This window comes from Salvia splendens, chromosome 22, assembly GCF_004379255.2.
Source record: "Salvia splendens isolate huo1 chromosome 22, SspV2, whole genome shotgun sequence".
NCBI lineage: Eukaryota > Viridiplantae > Streptophyta > Magnoliopsida > Lamiales > Lamiaceae > Salvia > Salvia splendens.
In genome coordinates this window covers 8,238,813-8,246,233 of record NC_056053.1, presented here as the reverse complement: position 1 = coordinate 8,246,233, position 7,421 = coordinate 8,238,813, and the positions used below count along the sequence as shown (strand labels likewise).

The 7,421-nt window shown below is 36.9% G+C and overlaps 1 long non-coding RNA gene and 1 pseudogene across 1 annotated transcript; one reads left to right on the top strand and one right to left on the bottom strand.

The window, feature by feature from the left end:
- Positions 1 to 644: 644 nt before the first annotated feature.
- Positions 645 to 1,138, bottom strand: LOC121786490. The gene is made up of 2 exons (XR_006047202.1): positions 894 to 1,138; positions 645 to 811 (listed from the first exon to the last, which is right to left on the bottom strand). It is a non-coding gene; the product is annotated as an uncharacterized LOC121786490 (long non-coding RNA).
- Positions 1,139 to 2,469: 1,331 nt separating this feature from the next.
- On the top strand, positions 2,470 to 5,371 carry LOC121786676 (annotated as a pseudogene).
- The last annotated feature ends 2,050 nt before the right edge of the window (positions 5,372 to 7,421 follow it).

Genomic DNA, 7,421 nt, shown 5'->3' with positions numbered 1-7,421 from the left:
AACACAATTGATTATAACTCACTTTGCAAGGATATTCATATAGTTTAGTTTGAATCATTTCTATAGAGATTAAGAGAAATAGAATAGACATAGTTAGTATGATATGCATATGTTCAATAAAAGATGAACAATTAATTACTACTGATTTTGCAAGGCATAAGAGAATCTGTGTAGAATATTATGGAGGAAATAAAAATATTTGAGGTTTAATATTGGAAGGGATTAATAGAATTATCCTCTGGACTATTAGCATTCACCTTAGCACTATATGTAGCCACTGGAATTTTTTTTGTTCCAAAAGTGGTGATTAATACATGAATGTCAGGGCTAATTTAACTAATAGTTTCTGCATTAATAAAAAATTAATGCTTTATTGTTATATTTATTAGTCCTGCAGTTTATTAAAATCATATGATTGAAGAACCTATACATACAATTCATATTCAAAGCTAACAGACTGATTAAAGTTGTATACATTAATGAACTTACCTTTGTTTTGCTCCTTCTTCCTCTTTTGTATTGCACAGATTGGTGTGTAATCTTAAAGTCTTCAAGAATGTGTGTAATTATATGTTAAAGTAACCCGCAGATCGAATCAATTGTTGGTTAGTATGTTAGTATAAATTATATACCTCTTAAAGGTGTTTAAATTAAATGTGTTACCTAATTTATATTCATTCATTCATTCATTCATTCATTCATTCTTCTTCTTCTTCTTCTTCTTCTTCTTCTTCTTCTTCTTCTTCTTCTCTTCTTCAGATTGTAGATTGTAAGATGTCAAAATTCTGTCTTTATAGAATATTAAGGAATCCTACAAATCCATATAAAATATGGATTAGTTTCTTAATCTGATATTAATATATTTATTAAATCTAATAAATGGAAGTACTTACCTATTATGTGTTCTTTCTTCTTCCTCCTCTCTTTTCAATATTGTAGAGTGTAGAATATTAAAGGTTTAAGTGTGCATCCTCTCTTTTTCTTCTTTGTGTAATGATTGCCTCTATTATTCTCTCTCCTTCTTCTTCACATTGAGACATATTTTCATAATAGAAGAGGTATATAGGCGTGCATCTTCTGCCTACTTCTTTTCTATTGGTTGCAGCAGTATTTCTCTCTCTTCATCCTGAAAATGAGAGGCGGCTCATCTCTCATTACGGTTTTTTTATCTCTTGGTATGCCTGCAAAATGTGGTTGATATTAATAGGGAAACACTAACTAATACTCATTTATTACTGTGTCATGTGGCCCAATTAATGGGCCCTATATTTAATAGGGCATACATAAAAATCCACATTGATTGAATATATATTTAGTAGTTCTATTAAATAACTTATTTCTTCATATCAACATATATTTTTTAATCGAATTTTTGTTTTGTATTTCTGATTTTGTTTGATTATCATTTATTTGTGTTATTTGAAAGGTCTCACTCATGATTATGTCTTTTTTCTTAATTTATTTATTTTTATTCTGCTGTGTCTGCAAATAAACATCATCAAACATCTATAAATATACCCCCTTCTACATCTCTTTTATTCACTCTGCAATCTCTTCTTCACCACCTTAGAATACCATTCTACTTTTGGTATATGTGTTTCTTCCATCTATCTAGTCTATCTAATTCTCCTTCACCTCATCTATTCTGCCTAATATTAGGTTCAGTAGTTTTAGCTATTGATGGTGTTCTTTTATTGCAACTCTATTTTAGTCTACTTTACTACTTCAATCATTATATGCAATTGAAAATTCAGCAGTTTAGTATAGTATATCTCACCTTTGATGTCTCGATATCTTCTGTTCTTTCCATTTTTATCTTTGTTTTCAACCTTTTTCCGTTGATCATGATTCTTATCCACTTTTATCATTGTTAGATGATGATTATCTGTACATGATAGATTTTGTTCTTTTATTGCAACTCTACTTTAGACAATGCTAATACCTCAATTGTTATATTCATTTGAAGGAGAAGCAGTTTAGTTTAGTATATCTCACCTTTGATGTGTTGATATCTTCTGTTCTTTCCTCTTTTTTTTCTTTTTTTCAACGCTTTTCTATTGATCTTGATTCTCATCCACTTTTATTTGTGCACCTGAAAAGAAGAAACAGAAGTCAATAAATGATTGTGCTTATGTGATAGTTCTGTATTAATAGTATATTGTATTGTTTCTTAAGAAATAAATTATTGTGTATCTAACATTGTAGTTCTCTTCCCTGCATCTTTGTCATCCACTTATATTCATATAATGGAATTTTGATATTGTCTACCTGAAAGCAATGAAGATCAAAATTAGTGTATATGTGTATCTTACTCTGTTGTATTTGTTTTATCTTCATCAGAATCAGTCTCCACTATTGCTCCCTATAAAAAATGAAAATAGAAAAAAAAATGAAAATATAGTATAGTAATAGTTTAGTTGCTAATTGACATGAATTGTGAATTTATTGACATGGTTATATTGTCCTTGAAGCAGCCAACGCCATCAAAAAAAAGATAATGTGGTGGGTTTGAAAGATGAGGCTAACAAAATAGTTTGCCATCTCAAAGAAAACACTTCACATCTGGATGTGATCTCCATCATTGGCATGCCTGGCCTCGGCAAGACAACACTGGCCGGAAAGATATTTCACGATCCCGACATCAAGTACGAATTCACCACCCGTGTATGGGTTTATGTATCCCAAGAATTCACAGAGAAGGAGGTGTTTCTTTCCATTTTGAGGCAGATGAAGACCCAGTTCAACGAGGATGAGTACACGAAAAAGAGATGCTCAGACCTCGCGAAAGAGACATCCGCTCTTCTAGGCGAGGCGGGAAAATTCTTGCTAGTCATGGATGATGTGTGGGAGACTACAGACTGGGATAAGATCAAAGAATGTCTGCCTGAGGATAGCACAAGAGGTAAAGTCATGATCACCAGTCGCCAGATGGATGTGGGGAAGCATGTCAACCGCTTCAGAGAGCCTCACCCTTTGCGTAAGTTGGATTTGGAGGAGAGTTGCGAGCTACTCCAATGGGAGGTTTTCAAGAAGCCAGAGTTCCCGCCTGAGTTGAAACGTGTTGGGAGAGAGATTGCTGCGAAGTGCGACGGCCTGCCACTGGCTATCGTGGTGATAGGAGGCGTTCTTGCTACCAAGTTTTCGAAATCTGAGACTCAAATGGGAGAAAGTTTCTACGAGTGTGAGTACGTTCCTCAGATATGATTCCCAGAAACGCATGGAGAAGATCATATCATTGAGTTATGAGAAGTTGCCTTACCACTTGAAAGAATGTTTCCTATACATGGGTATTTTTTCGGAAGATTTTGAGTGGAAATTGATCCGTATGTGGATTGCAGAAGGACTAATACAGCCCAAGGACGGCATCACCATGAAGGAGGTTGCTGGCTACAATCTTGACGATCTGATCAATCGAAATCTGGTTATGGCGGCAAAATTTAAGGCCGATGGAAGAGTCAAGTCCTGCAGGATTCATGACAGGTTACGTGACTTATGCAGAGTTGAAGGCGGGAAAGAAAGCGATAATTTCTACCAAGAAATTAAGTGGTGCAGTGATGGAGGGCTTCAGCCCTCCGTCACTGAAGCACAGAAGCACCGACGCCTCTGCATCCACTCGCACGTCATGGACTTCTTCGGTAAAAATCTAAAAGGCCCTTACGTTCGCTCTTTTGTCACATTCTCCGAAGATATAGAGGTGCCCTTAGACAAAATCTCGGCCATTTCTTCGGCCTTCAAGCTCTTGAGGGTTTTAGAAGCAAAGCACCTCAAATTCTCGCGAATACCGAAGGATTTCCACGAGCTGTTTCATACGAGGTACCTTGCACTATCCTTGAAGTCGGAGTCGAACTCAACGCCTTCCATCCTCCCCTCCACCTTCAAAAAGCTTTGGAACATACAGACTCTTATAGTTGACACAACATCACGTTCCCTCGACATCAAAGCAGATGTCATGAGCATGACTCAGCTAAGGCATCTGAAGACGAATGTGTGCACCACTCTTCTAAAGCCGGGCAAATATAGCAAAGAAGGCGAGAAGCTTCAGACCCTCAGCACCGTGTCACCGGAAAGCTGCACTGAGGCAATATTCGATCGGGCACGCAATCTAATAAAGCTCGGGATCCGTGGCATACTCTCCTCATTCCTCAATAGCAAGACCGGAACATTTGATTGTTTAACAAAACTGAGCTATCTCGAGAAGCTGAAGCTGCAGAATGATGTATATCCGAAGGCGCCTTCGCTTGGGAAGCTTGACAGCCTCCCTCCGGCCTACAAATTCCTGGTGAATCTAACAAGCCTTACGTTACAAAACACATTTCTGGAGTGGACCAACATGTCTACTTTAGGATCACTGCAGAAATTGAAGGTGCTGAAGCTCAAGGACAAGGCGTTTGTTGGGACGAGATGGGAGGCGATGGAGAGGTGCTTCAATGCGCTCGAGGTGCTGCATACTAGGAGGACGGATCTGTTGATCTGGACTGCGTCGTCGCAGCATTTCCCGAGCCTTAAACAGCTGCAACTGCACAACTGTGAGAAGCTTAAAGAAGTTCCCATAGGGCTGGCTGATAATCCGAATCTGGAGTGTTTGGATTTGCACTCCTGCGTGGAGGTAGCTAGCTGCCTCTGCCGTGAAGCTTGCTGCGGCGAAGAAGGCCGGCGCCGCCTTAACGCTCTCCATTTTTCCACCATATGCATGAATCTATGTGTGGTAAGTAATTGTTTGATTTTGTGAAGAAAAATGAGAAAATGAATTAGTGGAACGTGGAATCACTTTTATTTACTTTATCCGTTCCAAAAAATATATGCATTTGAAATGACATGAGAATTAATGCATAAAAATATGTGCATTTGAAATGACGCGGGAATTAATGCATAATCGGTAAGTAAAATAGAGGAGGAGAAAGGTAGTTAAAGTAAGTTAGTGGATAGTGAGACCCACATTATTATTAGTGTTTAGTGAGCTGTAATGGTTAACCATAATGGTATAAGTTGTAAATAAATAGAAATGTCATATTTTTGTGGGACAGACGGACGGAAATGGAAAGTGCAAATATATTTATGGATAGGAGGTATTGGTTTCATAAAAGAATGTGAGCGTATTGATTTAGTTAAATGGTGGGTCCGCTTATCTAAAATGGAATAAAGCAAATGGGACTTTAAACCACGAACAACCAAAATTGGCAAACTGGAGTTATAAATCGTAGATTGTGGGAGTAGTATGTGGTTTTAACTCCAATAAAACAAGAAATGTGATATAATCTATAACACCAAAATAGAATAATTGTTAGCTGCATTTAATTGCTAAAATGTTTAATTTTGTTGCTGGGCTGATCACGACTATTCGCAGGTACTGCATGCAAAAAAGTGAATGGAGAGAAAAATGCCTAATGAATAATTGTGCATCGCATCATTTGCTTCTTTGACTGAACAATACTCCCTCCGTCCCCCAATTTGAGTCACTCTTTTCCATTTTGGGCCGTCCCCCAATAAGAGTCACTCTTCCCACTTACCATTTTTGGACATCAAAATTACCCTTCATTACACCAAAAGTCAAAGGGGCCCCACATTTCACTACCTAACTCCATTTATTACACCACACATTCAAACTTTTCCTTAAAACTCGTGCCGAGTCAAAGAGTGACTCAAATTGGGGGACGGAGGGAGTATTATGTTGTAATAGAATTATCATATAGTTTTGTTTCGATTGTATCTTTGTATTTGTGCAATCATGTCTGATATTCAAAGAAAGCAGATAACGCTTACCAGTTGATCTATCGTATTGAGTGTGTAGAATTTCCCATTCAGAGAAGCCAGATTGCCCTTATATTAATTTTTTTTTGGGAAACCTATTTCCCTCTTTATTAAAAATAATTCAATTAGTTGTTATTTCTATCTCTTACTTTATTAATTATGTTTAAAATTTGTGTCATTTCAAAAATTCATACACCCTCCATCCATCATTATTGTCTCATTTTGAGTTGACACGAGTTTTAAGAAATGTACAGAAAAGTGGATGAGAAAAGAGAGTGAAATGTGAGACCATTTTTATATGAGTTTTATAATAAAATGTAAGTGACATGAGTTAGTGGAATGTGAGATCTACATACCATGTATAATAAAAGTGAACCAAAACTCCTAATAACGGGCGAACTAAAATGGTAAATCGAAATTTCTAACAGTGAACGGAGGGAGTATTTTTTTTAAAACAGAGTGAGGGAGTTACATTTTCAAAAATAAGTTGATGTTTTTAAAATATATTACATGAGATGTTTTATGGAAAAATAAAATCTGTGAAAAAAAACGAGACTATAAGTCATCCTTTTTTAGCAATTTACTAAATCTCAAAATATTAGGCCACTTCGTCCAGAGCCTTTGTCCTAGCGGCAAGGAGCTTAGACATTATTGCATGAGATGCCGAGTTCGAGCTCTCTTGACATCAGTACATCAGTTGTAATTTCCTCCTATTTATAGTATAAGAGTTTATTTATAATTTTTTCCCTTAGGAGTTAATTTTAAAACAAATATTAGGCCACTTCATATTTATCCAGTATTGCTCTCTAATAGCATCCCCACATCATAAGTGACAATTGGTTGAGACCATTGTTGCAAAATAGGTGATATTTCAACATATAACTCAACTAAACGAGAGGTGAAAACCTCATCTAACATCATTTCCATAGACATCTCATCAAATCGAACAACTACATTGATAAACATAGGTTTTGAGGGAGTTATTTTCATTATTGATTGAAGAATAGCAAGGATTTACACTCCTCATATAGGCCCTTAGTATCTCACCTAATTCTATACAAGGTATTAAAAAGATATCAATCAACCACTAATTCTTCCAATCTTGATTGAGTCGGATCTTACCTTGATTGAGTCGGATCTTATCTTCCAACACTCCCCCTCAAGTTAAGTGACGGGATTACCGATGCTAAACTTGTCCAATACTCCGTGAAAAGATTGAGAGTTCACAGCCTTTGTCAAGATAACAGCCAGTTGATCTTCTGATCTGACGAATGGTAGTTCCACGATCTTTGCATCAATTGTATCCTTTATAAAGTGTATGTTCACCTCACATGCTTGGTTCGATCATGTTGAATCGGATTCTCGGAGATACTAATGGCTGCCTTGTTATCATACAGTAATCGGCAGGGTTGGGCCGATTGGAGTTCCAACTCGGTCATGAGTCTCCTAAGCCATAGTACTTCATTTAATACACTCTTGATTCCTCGGAACTCTGCCTCCGTACTTGACAGAGCTACCACTTTCTGCTTCTTGCTTCTCCATGTCACGAAATTGCCTTCTACAAAGGTGAAATACCTGGCTGTTGACTTTCCATCATTTGGGTTTCCTGCCCAATCTGCATCTGTATATCCATGTATCTCTAAGTGGTTGTGCCTTTTGAACAACACTCCATG